Source organism: Bison bison, unplaced genomic scaffold (genome assembly GCF_000754665.1).
Source record: "Bison bison bison isolate TAMUID 2011002044 unplaced genomic scaffold, Bison_UMD1.0 scf7180017864213, whole genome shotgun sequence".
Taxonomy (NCBI): domain Eukaryota; kingdom Metazoa; phylum Chordata; class Mammalia; order Artiodactyla; family Bovidae; genus Bison; species Bison bison.
Genome location: NW_011494785.1, coordinates 7864122 through 7878417, shown reverse-complemented (window position 1 = coordinate 7878417; position 14296 = coordinate 7864122). Strand labels below are relative to the sequence as shown.

Genomic DNA, 14296 nt, shown 5'->3' with positions numbered 1-14296 from the left:
GACTCTCAAGAGTCTTCTCCAACACCACAGTTCATGTGGGTCCACTTATATATGGATTTTTTTTTTCAGTAAATATATTGGAAAATGTTTGGAGATTTTATAATTTGAAACAGCTTCAGACAAAGCACATAGACTAGAAATGTCAAAAAAATAAGAAAAAAGTACGTCATGAATGCATAAAATGATACCAGTCTATCCTAATATCAGGATAAGCATAAGGTGAGGGATATTTAAAATAAAATTAATGATGTGTTAGTTTTAACACTTCTTACAACTTTGCTTTCAGAGAATTATATTACTATATAGTATGCCCACAAACATAAACCTAATAGAGAATGCCATAAAAATTGTATAATGATTCATTCATTAGTGTATAGGTTGGGCTACTGCGAAATAACTGTATTGATTACATGAGGATACCATAAAGCAACCATACTGGTCTTTGTTATCAATACCTGAATTGTTATACCTGTAAGTAAATATGAATTTTTCTCATTATCTTTTCATGCCTGATGTCTAGTGTTAATGCACATAACATCTATAGCGTTTTACGTCATACAAGACAATACTGACGTAGACAGACAATTCAACTTAAGAAATGATGTAAACATACCATATGGATGAATATAGCACAGATTTATGCACCTTCTCTTCCTTATGATTTTTTTTAATAACATGTTCTTCCCCTAGCTTACTTTATTGTAAGAATACAGTATATAATACATATAATGTACAAAATATATGTTAATTAGCTATTTTGGCAGTAAGGCTTCTGGTCAACTGTGGGCTATTAGTAGTTAAGTTTGGAGGGAATCAAAAGTCATATTCAAATTTTCAAATGAATGGAGGTAGGCGGTTGGCACTGCAACTCCTGTCTTTTTGAAGAGTCACTGTACACAGTTTTGGTTACTACCACAGCATAAGCATCCTGAATTTTTCTTACTGGAATAAAGCCTGTTAAAACTTTTTGCAGGAAAATCTGTATGACTTTTTAAGTATCAAAAAAGCTGAGGAAATGTTGGTACTTTAAAATAAAATCTTGACCCAGTAAGAACTGGCACTAGGCCTTGTATTTTCTTGCAGTCAGCAAAAGTACAAATCTCTAAAAATTCAAATAGTAGTTAAAGGCATGCATTTTGAAGTACCTACATGTGTGGTGAGTCACTTCACAAACTCACACTTACTAAAAAAAAAATGCTTTTTAAACCTGAATGTGTGAACGGAAATCACTTTTAAAACTATAAATGCTAGACGATTAAAGAAAAAGTAAGTCCATGTGGGGTTTTACTAATTGTTCTCTAGAGGGAAAAATTATTACTGATTGCTACGCACCTTGCCTTATAGGTTAGACGCGTTTAGAAGCTGCTCTTTCTAACCCTATATTAATCCAGATCTTTGGAAAAATCAAATTAAGGCCAGTTTAATCACCCAGCAAAAGCAAGCAACTGTGTATTGCAGAGGGCCGGATTAGAGGAAGTGGAGAGAATTGGGTCAGTAGGTGGCAGATGTTAACTGGTTCAAATTTGAAAGGCATTCAAAAGTATGACCAGAGTTTACAAACATTCTTAAAGTAGAGGAGAAACAACAACAACAAAAAGAAAAATGTATCATGTGTGGAAGAAAAAGTTCTAATTTAGAAGGGTGTTCTACTGAGTAAACAGTGCTTATCTGTAAACTTATTTCTTTTGAAAAATATAGAATTAACAACATTGTCACATTCTCTTTCTAGAATGTTACACTTGTGACAGGAAACTTTATTGCCTCATTTATCAATACTTGTGGAATATTCCTGTGATGTAGATTGTATCCCCATTTTGAAGTGAAGTGGAAGTGGCTCAGTCGTGTCTGACTCTTTGCAACCCCACAGATTATACAGTCCATGGAATTCTCCAGGTCAGTATGCTGGAATGGGTAGCTGTTTCCTCCAGGTCAGAAAACTGAGACTCAGGTTAAGCAATTTGCTAACAATCTGCGTGGAGAGCTATGGGTCAAATATAAATCTTATGGTTCTCAGACCAGCATTTTCCTCATCACGTATTGAACTGTGGCCATGTGGTGGCTATTCTTTAACTGTCTGCATTAGAGGTAACAGAGAAATATATCCCTTGGGTTAATTATTTTGTTTGTAAAACCAAGAAAGAAAACAAACTACTTCTGCCTCCTCCAATGAGAAAATGGGAATCCTATCCCTTATAGATGTTTTCTTTTAAAATACAAGCTTATAAGCTAGTGACTGGTGATTATGTGATAAGGCTGTCAGGGAAAAAAAGTCTAAATGTTGAAAGTTGAATGTTTTAAATAGTTCACATATATTCATTTCAGACTTTTTCTAATGGAAAAAAGCATGATAATCTGCATCTTTCATTAACATAACCAAGAGGAAGAGAAGCTATACTATTATAGAAGACTTAAGCAAAAATATAACAATAATATTCTGTGCTCATCAGACTAGCGTTAAAGTGTATGTGACTTTCTAACAAATACTGTAATGACATTTTCACCCTTAACAGAAACTCATGGGAGTACTTAAATAAAACAAAAATGTTATCCATTTCTTACTTCCTGAAATTACCATGAAAATGGCAAGTTAGCAAGAACTCAGCATTAATACAATAACTCCATGCACATATTTTGAATATACTTGTCAATACAACTTTAGTAATTTTCTCTCTCAGGTTATATCCATTTCTATTAGAATAGATACAGACTGTCTTTAAGAATTTTTGTCTGTAATATAAGTAGAAAATGCTTAATATTTTCTAAACTTTATACCCTAGGTAATAAAGTAAGGGCCCTCTATACTGACTGCCTAAATACACCTGGGCGGCCTATAAAGTTAACCTCCCAAGCCTATTTAGTTGCCGAAAGAATGTTATTCAGCTGCATATAGTTTGTTATGAATAAGAAGACTTGGGCTTCCTAGGTGGCTCAGTGGTAAAGAATCCATCTGCCAATGCAAGAGACACAGGTTCGATACCTGGGTCAGGAAGATCCCCTGGAAGAGGAAATGGCAATCCACTCCAGTATTCTTGCTTGGGAAACCCCATGGACAGAGGAGCCTGGTAGGCTACAGTCCATAGGGTGGCAAAAGAGTTGGACACAACTGAGTGGCTAAACAACAAGGAAGACTTAGAGACCACAATCATTCCCTCTTCTTACTAATACAGTCTCTGTCACTACTTTGTGTCACCAGTATCTGAGCATTTAAATAAGAAGACCATAATGGGTCCACATTTTCAGGGCCTATTCTATGTGTGATGACAGTGCCTGTGTGTGTGCTAAGTCACCTCAGTCATGTCTGACTCTTTGTGATCCTAGGGACTGCAGCCCACCAGGCTCCGCTGTCCATGGGATTCTTCAGGCAAAAATACTGGAGTGGGTAGCCATTGCCTTTTCCAGGGGATCTTCCTACTCAGGAACTGAACCTGCATCTCTTACATCTCTTGTGTTGGCAGGTGGGTTCTTTACCATGAGCACCACCTGGAAAACACTGTGATGACAGCATTCGTGGTTTAGGATGCTGGTCCCATGAAAATTCATTTCCCCTTGAATGTCGATCTCTCTCTTTCTTTAAACTAATTTATAGCTATTATCAATGTATACATAACACTCAGATTTTGCTTTTGAGGGGTAAAAGATCTCTGAAAGGCAGAAACTTGTGCTATTCCAAAATACTTCTCTTAGCACTAGAACTATATCACAAAGGAAAAAACTTTCCCCAAATTCAGTCCTATTAAAAACCTGCACTAGCCAGGTAAGCTGTTTAGTCTTAAATACTTCTAGGAAAGAGAACTGACACAGATGCGGTCACCTTTAAGAAATTTATGGAAATCTGTGCAAAGATGTCCTTAAAAAAACTGTATTTAACCCTAATGTAATTCAATATGAGGAATTAAGGATCAATTTTGTAAAGTTAACAAGATTTTTAAATTCATTCATCTTTGAAACTAATCATTCTAAAAAGGTAATTCATTACTTTCACCAAAGGCATCTGTATTTTCATTCTTGTTTCAGGTGAACAGTAAAGAAACTTAGAATACACAATCAGCTAACATTAAATCAACCTTGCTGTCATTCAGGTAAGGAATATTGAACAACATTCTATATGCTTCACATTAAGACAAAGAAATTTACATGCTCAACAAAATTCAGTGTGGGGACTATCACAAACACTTGTGTCAAGCTCTGGAACCGACAGATTTCTGACACACACGCTATCATTTCATCTTCACACAAACCGCATGCAAAAACTACTGCACAATAAGTTTAAATAACTTACATAATATAATGCAGGATGAATTTTTAAATCCTCTGATTGTTTTTAAAGCTCCAGGGTATATACACCCTGAAGTTGTTTTTTCATCAACACTTTAACTTACTACCCTGTATATGGGAGGCATCAAGCTAGGTGCTTTGTATATCCCAAATTTATAAAAGAAATGGTCCCTTCCCTTTAGAAGTTTACAATCTCACTGAAAAGATCAATAAAATAATGCTGTGTGAATGGTACTCATCAACTCCTGAGAGAGAGTGGAAGAGGGCGCTTGTTCCTTTCTCTAGGGTGATCATATGAATCACAGGAAGCACAGCGTTTTTGTAGAAAAAGAACTAGAGAGATAGAGAGATCACAACACAAGTAAGATGAAGACAGCCACAACCGTGGCAGTATAAGAAGTGTGCAGTTAACATGCTCAAGGATGAGGCAAATGGAATATGATGCAGGACCAGGCAGAAGTAGAGCCCGGCCTTAATCTTGTGGGCAAAGGTCTTTGTGTTCAGGGTAATGATTATCTCTTCAGAAAGTTTTATTGTGCTGTAGTGTGGAGAACATATTAGATAATAAACACTAAAAGGTAAAAGAGTGGTTAGGAAGCTACTACAGTAACTGTATAACAATCATGAAATACTAAAGCTTGATTTAGCAGATGGCAGTGGAAAAAGTAAGAAATCAAATCTCATAATTCTTTCTATTCTAATGAAAATGATTACAGAAATACTTGTATATATGGTCACCAGTTATAATGTGCTGAATATATAAAGGCATAATATAAAACTCAAAGCTTGCAAATAGACTTGCAGGAAAGACTGCTTAACTCATCTCATAAAAGCTACCAACGCTAAAATGGAATAAACACTTAGACCACCTCCTCTGAATGTATTCTAGAGTAACAAATACCATTCCTCAGTACTCTAAGTCTTTGATCACTTTATTACAGATGACCTAAAACTGAAACTTTCCAAAACTACATTAAGAAAATATCTATATAAGATGGAAAGACAACCTTTAATTCACCATATAGAAATTACTTCTTAAAAATCATCAAGGTCTGCCTGATTCATAGTAATTTTAAAACACAATGAATCTCTATATTTTACAGAAACACAAGGTATCTCTTATAGACGTACTTCTTAAGCTGATTACCATTATTTTATAACAAAATGGAAAAATGCATGTTTGTATACTCAAAAGATGAAAGACCTGATCATAATACTTACACTCTATTTTTAGAAAACTTCATATCTACATATTACTCTTAATTGAGATATACATATCAGTTTGATAAACTACTTTTAACTAATTCAAATTATCAAATGTATTATTACAAATATAATTGAAGATTTTGTTTTCTCTTCCTTCAAATACTCCCTGCCTCAGAAAGTCCATAAGGCAAAATTTGGGGAGTGAAAAATACACATTCAATAACTATTTAGTCAACAAACACTTATAAATACTTATGAGCTCCTTCTAGACATCCAGCATTCTCTTAAACCACTTTATTGAGAAAAGATTTAGCTAGAAAAAGCTGTACATATTTAATGATGAGTTTGGAGGTGAGTATACATTTGTGAAATATTGCCACTATCAGGAACCACATACACACACACACACCCACACACACCCCCCTTATATTAAGAACCCAAAATAACTGTTAACACATGCAATTATGGAAAGTATTGCTTAATAAGCTTTACTACTTATGACAGCCTTCCACAAATGACCACTGTCATAAATTAGTATTTCTTTATTCACATTCCAAATTCTGAACACTAAAAAATTTAAAACAAACCAAAGTGGTAGCAAAATCTGACCCAAGTTCAAGTAAGACAGCTTACAGATCTCGCGTCATCTCACTTGGCAAATATATTCATGAATAAACATTAACCCTCAAAATTTAGGTATTCTTTGAATATCCTAATTAATAAAAAGTCATAGATACATTTATATGCATACAACCTTTTCTGAGTTGCCCTACTGGAGAAGGAAATGGCAACCCAGTCCAGTACTCTTGCCTGGAAAATCCCATGGACGAAGGAGCCTGGTAGGCTACAGTCCATGAGGTCGCAAAGAGTCGGACACGACTGAGCAACTTCACTCACTTCACTATTCTACTTGGAAGATAGTAAAGTTACATCATATGTCAATTTATCACCCTAAAATTAAAACAGCCATGCTTAAAAAAAAAATAAAATTCTACTAGCATATAATCTAGAGGAGGAGAGACAATGTGGATCTGACATTTTGATTTTACCGTTGAAAGACACATTTTTCACACAAATGACCCCAAAATGCAGGGTAATTGCATTAATCTCGTGTTCAATTTTAAAAATGTAATTTATTCCTATACTGAAGGAAAAACAGGCTGTTTGAGACCTACAGAAACATAACCAAATTAGCATCTGCATGAAATCTTTGCACTGAATTTTTAGTATATTTTAACGGATATGAATTTAACTAAAGAAGTATCTTTATTAAAACATCCAAGATGTAACTTTATAACCTTACTGTTCACCAGACACATGTGGCTACTGAGTACTTTAAAAGTGACTAGTCTGAACTGCAATGAGATACAAAGTGAAAATACACCCTGAATGTGAAAAATTTAGCATGAGAAAAAGAATGTAAAATATCTCATGATTTTATACTAATTAAGCAATGAAATAGTATTTTGTAGATATCAGTATAAAATATTTTACAAACTTCATCAGCTTTTCACTTTATTTAATATGCCTTACTAGGACTTCCTTGGTGGCTCAGATGGTAAAGAGTCTGCCTACAACGCGGGAGACCTGGGTTTGATCCCTGGGTTGGGAAGAAACCCTGGAGAAGGAAACCGGCAACCCACTCCAGTACTCTTGCCTGGAAAATCCCATGGATGAAGGAGCCTGGTAGGCTATAGTCCATGGGGTCACAAAGAGTAGGACATGACTGAGCGACTTCACTTCACTCACTAGAAAATTTAAAATTTGAGCTAACATTATAGTTCAATAGAACATCTCTGCTCTATAAAAAAGACTGAGAAAAAGATTAATATAAAATTTCTCAAGTACCTATGTTCTAGAGTGAATGATTTCACTTAATCAGCAAGCAGATTAATATAAACCCAGATAAAGGTCACAAGAAACATTCATCATAAATGTGGAAGTACTACTTTGTTACTAAACATATCCAAGATTTTAGATAGTCAAAGAGGTTACTAAAAATTCAACAATAAAGTAAAAGGCTTCATTATATGATGTGAGCAATTTGTTTGAAAATCCATTTCAGTATTTCCTTAGTTATAAGTATGTACAGGAGGGTTCTGTCTTACTTGCTTTCAGTGGGGTTAGGACAGATGTTAAGTTTCATGAACCAAACACATAATGGAATTAGAAAACTGGCTACTTAATTTTAACAGATAGGAAAATTTCATAATTCTTAGAAAAACAACTTTAGAGTTCACATAAAGCTAGAGAAAAATAAGTCCACTTCATAATAAGAGCTATCATTAGTAAAAGATACAATGATTGACAGTTCCTAAATATCCTTAAAAGCACTCTAGGTATCTATTTACTATTAAGTTAGACACATATATTTTGTAACACAGGAGTTCCATCCCTGTGCAGAAATGATCAGAAATGAATGATGCTTATTTCTACCAAAAGATTTTTAAAAGTTCACAGTAACCTTATTTTAGCCCCAAACTGGTAAGATATTCAACGTCCATTTACAGTAGAAGAGATAAAGGATAGTATAATCATACAATGGAATATACACGATTGGGCAGTGGGGAGGGGGGGGTGACATATACATGGATGACTCAAAGACATAATGTTAATCAAAAAAGTCAGACACAAAAGAGTTCACACTATATGATTCCAATTGTATCAAGTTCAAAAACAAACGAAACTAATCCAAGGTATAAGATGCCAAAGACCAGTTTCTGTTGGGTGGAAGCAGTACTGACCAGGACAGATCCCAGCGAACCTTCTGGGGTAGATATAGTTATGCAGGGTGGCAGTGGTGGTGTAGTCATTCATGTCAAACTCTTGTGACCCCATGGACTGTTGCCTGCCAGGCTCCTCAGTTTACGGGATTTCCCAGGCAAGAATACTGGAGTGGGTTGCCAAAAATCTTTAAACTAGCAAGTAGGAGTGCCAAGTTGAAGTTAGACTTCAGTAAAATGGGTTTTTTTAAAAATATAAGAAATTATTTTTAAAAAAGTTTGACATAAGTTATTTTCAAAAGAACGACTTAAAAGCAATTTCTATTCAAAATTTATATAAGAATTTCTCTGTTCAACCCTGCAACTAAATTTCTTTGCAATTTCTTTTTAATAAAAGCTAATAACCAGTTCAATTCTATTCAACCTGCTCTTAACTTTGCAATTACTTGATGAATTTTCATAAATGGATAAATTACAATGGCTTTAAAAAGTATAGGAAACCTCTCTATAACTAATACTTATGAACTATTTGAATGTTTATATTTTTAAGTATGTAATGTGCTTTTAATTTAAAAAGATAACTTTAAATTTCACAAAATTCAGGCTTTCAGATCATATCCTCTTTCACTGATAAAGTATATATAAAAATTAAATTTAGTATTTGAGAGTTCACTTAGAAGTTCTTTTACAGTTCTAATGTGTTTATTTAAATTTACTATTTGCTTTTACCCTCTCCATCTGACAGGAACAGGGAGAAAATGTTGTTTTGCTAATAGTGAATAATCTTAAACCTACAAAGTTCAATATACTGTGCTATAGAAATATAAAAGACTATATTGATCCAATTCTACAAACTCATAGTGCTTGACAAGTGATCACATAAGAAAATCTGTAAAACTGACTTTTGTGTTATTTCGTGTGAATATAAATGAAGACTATCCAGTTAACAGTCATATGGATTCAAAGAAGTTGACGCTAGAAGTTGACCAATCTTCAGTTAATAGTCACATGTAATCACTACAACTTTAACAAATATATTATCTTATTAAATGTATTAACGCATTCTTCCTTTATCAGCTTCTAGTCTAGCAAGACAGCTGCCAAGTCTTTTAAAAGACCACCACAACACTTACAGGAGATATGAAGGAGGACACCAAGAAGGAAATCTGGGATATGACTGAAGGGGACCTGTGTTCACCACTGACCTCAGCAAAACTGGCTGGTATGTCCTCATGGGGTCTTGGGATTGTAAAGGACAGAAACACAAAGCAGGTAAGTTTACCAACTGACAATCTTAAAATCCTTCCTTCCCAGGAATATATCACATGTCCTGAGACTCAGGGCCTATGGAGCAGATGAATTACTATGTTGCACCAACCTACACACATGCGATAATGCAGAGGGAACTGAGCAGATGGATGTTCAGAGGCGGAGTCAGGTGACCTGGTTGTTTATTTCCATGGACCCTGATGAAAGACTGATGGAAATACAGATGACAGCTGGTCCCTATTCTAGAAGGTAGAACTTTATGTAGGCACAAAGAACTTTAAGACTGCCTGAATATTTAACATATATTTCACACCGTTTCAGATAAACGGGAATTTTTTACAACTGATTTTCAAATCAAAACATTCTTTAAAATAGTACTGTGCTCAAAAGGTAAAATGTAAGTATCTCAGATGTTTAAAAAAGGCAAAACTGGTTCCATCTAAACCAGATTTCTTGTACTCACACAAAATTCAGAATTTACCAACACTGAAATATATCCCTCTCCTGTTACAAATGTCAAGCAACTCAGTTAACAATCTCTGAAGCATAAGAAAAATAAACTAAATACGGCATAATATTCTTTCTTTCCTATAACTGAAAAGGCTTAACTACATTTTAAAAAGTGGAGCAATGAGGCAAAATACATACCTTCTGGATGTGTTTCTCCCCAGTATTAAAGTAATGGGTCCTGAGAACAGAGTTCTTAAATCGCTCACAATCCAAGCACTCTCTGAAAATTAATAAAAAGAAATGTTACTTCAAGTTCATCTTATCTCAAAGAATTTCAACAGTATCTTTAACAATTAAATCTTAACTACTGACTGAAAAAAAATCTGAAAAAATGACCCCCCCCAAAAAAAAGATGTATTGCAAGTAAAAAATATTCTTAATTATAGACGTTTTCCTTGGGCATGGTTATTGATCACATCTGATAAAAAAATATGCATTACAAAATTATTTACATCAAAACATACTATTTATCTGTCTATACACTGTGTAAAGACTCTTCCATCAATTCTCAACTATATATAAGAAGTAAATGTCAATGACCAAGGGGAATTATGATCAAAGATTCTGGGAGAAAAGTATTAGAATTACTTGGTAGTTAACACAAGAGTTGAAATACCTCATTTCCAACCCCCCACCCCCCCGCCCAGACCATTAGAAACAAAAAATACTAAACTTGGAATCAGAATCATCCTACATATAGAATGACATCAACATGGGGAACAGTTTATACTTATAAGAACAAAAGAGTGTATGAAAAAGTTTTAGGCTAGCAAGACCCATAGCCCCCGTTTAACACTGCGGTGGCTGAGAAAACTGTATATTGACCGACAGGCCAATGGACAGTGAGCCCAGTTAATGATAAGACAAGTATGGGCATTCGCCAAGACTCCTCACTCCACTCACACTAGCCACTGTATATATGTCAGGTTCACATTTTCTACAATTCTCAATTTCTACCCCTGGGCTTCCCTGTTGTCTTGGCAGTACAGAATCTGCCTGCCATGCAGAACATGAGGGTTTGAGTCCTGGGCAAGCTACAGTCCATGGGGTTGCAAAAGAGTTGGACACAACCGAGTAACTGAACAACAACAACAATAATCCCACAGTCAATGACTGGTTCTCAAGGATTATAGCTTAGCTTACAAATAAAGAAAGAAACCTAAACCTTAAACTCCCCAAATAAAGCATTTTCATCATTATTTCATTAGTGCCCTTCAGTCTCCTTAAAACCATGCACATTTCTTTGAGTGATGCTTCTGTGATATCCTAGGGAAGCAGGCTCTCTAACCACCTTGCCTCTGGGTCACTTTGCATCCTGCTTGCTGTTACTCCCCTGTGACTGTGAGTCTTTCATTCATCTCTGTATCCCCCAGTACCTAGTAAGGTGCAAGGCACAGAGCTGATGCTGAGTAAAGTCTGCTTTATGAGTCAATGAATCTCAGAGACTTGATCAACTAATACATCATGCTGAAGTAAAAATAGGATCAGCCAACAAAAGCAGGTAGTTACATGAGCCAACCACAGTGGAGAACACTCACCTTTTTAAAAAATTTCACGCTTCATACATACACATACTCAATTCCCATTCTCAAACGCTCTCCTTCTCCCTTTTCTCAGTTCGCCTTAGCAACACTCTCCTGGCATCTAAGTCAATACTCTCCCAATCCCTACTAACACTCAGCCAACTGGGTGGCAGGGCTCTTTTCTGCCCTAGTGAATTGGGACTCTGCACCAACTGGCATGGTAACAAACATTAACACAAACTCTCTTAGCACACTCTTTTAGCACACTCCTAAGATCAGCAGCTCCTAAGCTACCCTCCATCAGCAGCAAGGAATGTCACCTAATGTGTAACTCAAAAATACCTCGAATCATAACTAAAAGCAATATGTTCCCCAAATTTTATTAGGAGACAAGTACTTATTATCTTAAAATAGAGAGAAAAAATAAGAAACAACAACAATAACAAAAAACCCTGAAGAGACTGCCTAATGACTAAAAACAAAAAAGAGCATTATCATTTCCTATTAGGACACTACTTTTTCAGCAGCTAAATAAAAACATTACCAAATCATTTTATGTAATAAAATTTAACCTTACTTTGACCTTCCTCATACAGCAAACAAACCTCTCTATCCAATAAAGTTCCATCTGAACTATGTAAGATGATAAGCAATACCTTAATTGCATTCATTTACATGACTTTGAAACTATTCTGGGCTGAAGTCACTGACTGCAAGGTCACAGAATACAAAAAAGCAAAATGTACGCCATTTACCAAGGAGGAGTGATGCACTTAGCCAGTGGGGAGGCCTTCTCCCTGCCTCCTTAGGAGCGACCCAATGCTTAATGCAGTCAACAGGTGCAGCCATCTCTAACATCTCTATCTGAAATGTATCATACGTAATTGTACACACTGATCTTATAAGTACACATACAAAATATAATAAGAACATGTATTTGCTAAATCCATCTGATATTATGGCTCTCTTATTAAAGGCCATCTCCCTGAACAGAGGCAAAGGACAATTCTATGCCTTATCAACACTAAAGATCAAAACATGCAACAGGGCTATTACTATTTCCAATGTTTTAAAAAAATGTCTAACAACTACAAGTCAGGTTATAAAGCTGTAACAATTTTTAGGACAAGAACTGCAAACACAGAACGCTAAGTATATTAAGCATTTCTGCTTTCATTTTTCACAACCCAAGCATATATTCAACTAATTTGCTTAGAGGAGCAGACTTTTTACATATCTCAAAGCCAATAATACCACATTAGTGAAAGTAAAGAAATAAAACTGGCTGATAGAAACTGACTACCAGAAATTACAAGGGACAATGTGTATTCTTCAAAACTTTATAATTTAATATCATAACAGACAAAAACAAGTTAATCCTACAAAATATGTCTTTAGTAAAATTGTAACACAAACTAGATGTTATTGGCACTTGAATTTACTGGAGAAAACAGAAGGAAACTAAAAGGTTAGGATCTAGAGACCTTTAAAATGTACTATCAATACAAATATAGAACCTCAAATATTTGTTTTAGGTTTAATATATCATCACCAGGAGATTCATTTTAGAAGCTACTGTCCATTAAATTAGATAATCTCTTACATTTAATGTATTAATACTATTATACCAAAGCACTTTTATACTACTCAAGCCAAACCTCTGTAATTTAAAAACAATTAAGCCAAACAAAAAAAAAAACAGAAGAAGCAATAATATAAAATGTATGCCCCTTCACCTTTTCTCCCTACCTAAAAGGGCAGGACTCTTTCCATGTAAATCTATATTAGATCCCAATCATTTCAACTGATGTTACTCCACAAAGAACATAAAGATGAAAACATTTTTAAGTACTATATTCCTAAACAAACTCCAACACCTTGCTGTCACTTTGTCCTTTTAAAATGATAAATAACATATCTCAACTTCTCTCTATAAGTTAAACCAGTTCACTTTGGAATAGTTTAGTAGCAAAAATAAATGCATACATGTATTTTAAAATATACTAGTTACTATTATGATTCACATATAACTTTCAGTGACCATATCTTCTTTAGATATTTTAATTCTAAAATAATTCAGGATTTAACGTGGGCATGGCAACCCATTCCAGTATCCTTGCCTGGAGAATCCCATGGACAGAGGAGCCTGGTGGGCTCCATACAGTCGCACAGAGTAGGACATGACTGAAGTGATCTAACACACACACACACACACACACACACACACACACACATAATCTGTAACAAACAATTCATGGTTCATATATTTCAATAAGGATAAAATACTGGGGCCAACCCCATCTTCAAATATTATTTCCAGTGCTCTTGGTCACATTTTTAATTTCAAATCTCAGGCTTATGATAATTTCTGATAAATAGGACAACATTTTGTTATTTATCAAACACTTCCCTCTGCCCATCCAAAAGACCGAATGCTTCATGTTCTTAAAGCTCACTAATTATGATCATAATATCTATCTAAAGTTCTATTTCATACATATAAAATTAGGTTTTCCTTTCCTTGGATATTAGACTATATTAAAACCAATTTTTATCACCACATTTTAGCCTTTGTATGTCTTCATATGAGCTACAAACTTGAACTGAAAATGAACTTTTAATAGTTCTCAAAACTGAAGGAAAACGTCCAAGCCTAGGTTGGGACACACTTCATGTTAACAGCATGTATCAGCCTCACAGTTTCCCTTTCATTTCTCTCTTCTTTTCCCTTACCTCTCCCTTGGTCAGTGAACAAAATACTACACTTTATATAAGTAAAGAAATACAACC

At 34.9% G+C, this 14296-nt stretch overlaps 1 protein-coding gene across 11 annotated transcripts in view; it reads right to left on the bottom strand.

Annotated features, from left to right (window-relative positions):
- The window catches only part of NRIP1 (nuclear receptor interacting protein 1), a 104535-nt gene that overhangs the window by 74017 nt on the left and 16222 nt on the right, over nt 1-14296 (bottom strand). For 6 of the 11 annotated variants that reach the window (XM_010845138.1, XM_010845137.1, XM_010845136.1 and 3 more), the window contains exon 2: nt 10122-10203. The gene's annotated coding sequence lies outside the window, so the exon portion shown is untranslated. Of the gene's footprint in view, nt 1-8225; nt 9682-10121; nt 10204-12261; nt 13188-14296 lie in introns of those variants that run through there. The other 5 variants (XM_010845131.1, XM_010845133.1, XM_010845130.1 and 2 more) reach the window with 5 other exon arrangements.